Below are 3,094 nucleotides of genomic sequence, written 5' to 3'. Positions count from 1 at the left end.
AGGAAAAAAAAAAAAATCTGAGATTTATTTAGAGGCAGGAATCTAAAAATGTCGCAGCGGCGTCTGGAGCCGGGCTGTGAAGGGACCGTGTGTGCGGGACCGGGGCGCTGCCGGCGAAGGAGGGGGATTGTAAGACGTGGGGTTTGGCACAGCTTGTGCGACGTCCCTTTATTTTGCTGCCCTGGTTTTAGTGTGGTTAATTATGAGTAACACCAGTGAAATCCATCAGACCCATGTTCACCTAGAGACACTGGAGAACAGGAAACGAGTGAAGGAGCCGGTGCTGCGCAACAGCACATGATCCGTGCGTGCGATCTGCATGGGATGGTCCTGCATTTCATTAAGCGTTAATATGTCTGCTGCCTTGGGTTTAATGGAAAAGGAGCATGATTTATTTACAACTCGGTTGATTCATGGCAAGGGAAAAAAAAAAAAAAGAACTAGACTAAGTATCTCGGTGAAAGACATACACAAAGGATATCCTAGAGCAGACTCTTGAGCACTTCCAGGTGAAATACATTATAAATGTATTATGTATTAATACAAGAATAAGGTTTCTGCTTCGTGAAGGTTCTTGTGAGGAATAAATGGCTTGCCTTTCAAAGAAAAAAGCAAGCAAGCCTGGATCTGATTTTGACAGAGTTAAGAACTACCAAAAATGTCACTACAGAGCTATCTTGCTAGAGCTTCCTAGATTGAACCTTTATAATTATTTAACCTTTCCAGATTTATGTTCATTATACTATGTAACAATTTGTTCTACTTTATGAAAAATTTATTTCTTGGGTAAATCCACATAATGCCTTTGTTTTCTTAAGAGTTGCTCTTCACCATTAAAACCTCGCCTGTAACATGGGATTATGAAGATGGCTGTTGTGTTGCAGAGCAAGATCTCATCTTGCAAACAGATGACACGAACAGAGAACTTGCACAGACCATGCCTGCCTTCTGTGCTACTCCATCCACATCAGCAGGATCCCTATGTAGGTGTAACTTTTGCTTACATGTCTGCAATATTACTTACATTCAGTGACGTGTTTTCATGAGGTTGTAGTACACAGAATCATAGGATCATATGGGAAAGGGAGTGGGGTGAAATTGTAATCCCAATGAAATTTAACTGTGGAGTTTCTATTAACTTCAGTGAGGACAGTTTTACTACAAATGAAGAGAACAGGAGGGCTGCTGCAGCACCCTAATTGATACAGAAACCTCAGTTTAACTGAGAAGCTGCAGCAGTTTACACTTTATATGCACTTCTGTATCCCAGCACTTTCCTTGATGAGATTATATGGTCAGCAGAACTCCCACAAGTGTTCATGACTCTAAGAAGCCATTTCAAGGTGGTAACAAAGATTAATTTGAGGTTATGTTCCCAGGGGCTTTTACACAATGAGATTTATTTCAACACAAGAAGTCACGAAAGTAAAACTGTGGATTAGGCTGGTTGTACAAAGAGCTTTCAGCTGATGCAATGGAACAGCATTTCATCAGTCATTGATGAACTTAAATATGAGATGGAAATCTACAGATAATAATTATGAAACATATGCCACCTAAACTTAATCTCACTTAAACAACACATCTCTACTGAGCAAAATATATTTTATTCCCAGTTGTTAAATGTGTTTCACTTATTTGTGCAAAATTAGGTTGATTTATTTCAAACCTAGTCACTTTTCATCTCCCAAGTAATGTGGGAGAACTTGCCTGACTGGACAGAAAACAGTGAAAAAATCCCACTGAAACAAGTAGAACAATCATTTTCTTGTATTAGCACACCAGTGTTTTAGTGTGGAATGCAGCTTAATTTGTTCAAATTGGTGCTGACCACAGAATATATATTATGACATTTGCTTAAGATAGTGGCTGTGTTTTTAAGAAATAATGACTCATTATGGCAAGGCTGTCTGCTATGAAATTCTTCTTTTGTTCCCAACGTACATACCAACAGAAAGGTCACACTTGAAAGGGCTGTTATGCACAAACAACAAGGATGTCTAAGATCTAAATTGGGCAGTGATTAAAGAGATATCAGAGCTACATAAATCTGTGCAATATAAATACTACAGAAAGTCATGTTGGGTCACCCAAGTGGCCATTTGGGTGAAAAAAAATCTCAAGTCTCCCGTAAAATTTAACTGTGTTATCACCAAAAAGAAAAACATACCAAAGCACTCAGAACCAGTTATGTGAGATCCTCTATCCACAGCTATCACAAATATGCCAGGGTATCTGGTTACATCATCACCATCTTGATCGAGTGTTGTGTAAGAGAACCCAACCGTGTTACAGTCCTTAAGGAAGCCATAAAAAAATTCTAAAAACCCTGCTGAGTTTAAACACGCTGGTAACTGCAGTAGCTGATTTTGAATACTCAAGCTTAAGGGTCCAGTTCTCAAATCTGGCAGTTTGTAAACAATTATTGCTACTTTTTTATTGCAACATGGAGTAAGTAAGCAAAGAGTTTGTGAGCAAAAATGATGGTCAAACCTAGCAAGTGCTGATTGCTTACAGAAAAAATTTGTAAATTTTTGGGGGTTTATTGCTGCATCTGCTGGGTAGTGGAAATACCCTTCCTGAACACAATGGAGGACACAGGTCAAAGGAAGAAGAAAATGTAGGTCGACACAAAAATAAAAAATGGAGTCTAAACCAAAATACCTCAGCAACATGGAAAAGCACTTGGTAGTGACTGTATTCAGAATTCAAATCACAGGATAACAAGCAAATTTAACAGCACATGTGCAGCCACTCACGCTCTCTACTTCCATAGGGTCTATTTACATTGTGGGTATAAAGTCCCACAAAACACATAAGGATGTGATTATGCACATCCCACTGAAATCGAGGCAGCTCCTTACATTGGAAGCTGAACATATGTACAGCCTTAACTGCACTGGCATGGAAACATGAAATAAGGGTTGCTCAGTAACACCCCCCTCCACCCCCTAGGTCTGAGCAGGCCGAGACTGAGCTCCAAGGCAGCAGCACCACCTGACCATGGACTGCAGCGGGTTTGGAGGCTGCCATGGTGAGCAAGGGGAAGAGGCAGCAGGAATAAAGCAAACTCCAAAATGACAGTTTTACTGGC

This window comes from Manacus vitellinus, unplaced genomic scaffold (assembly GCF_001715985.3).
Source record: "Manacus vitellinus isolate BGI_N305 unplaced genomic scaffold, ASM171598v3 scaffold_16_pilon, whole genome shotgun sequence".
NCBI classification, from domain to species: Eukaryota; Metazoa; Chordata; class Aves; order Passeriformes; family Pipridae; genus Manacus; species Manacus vitellinus.
The sequence above is the reverse complement of the archived record's forward strand: the minus strand, read 5'-3'. Positions refer to the sequence as shown.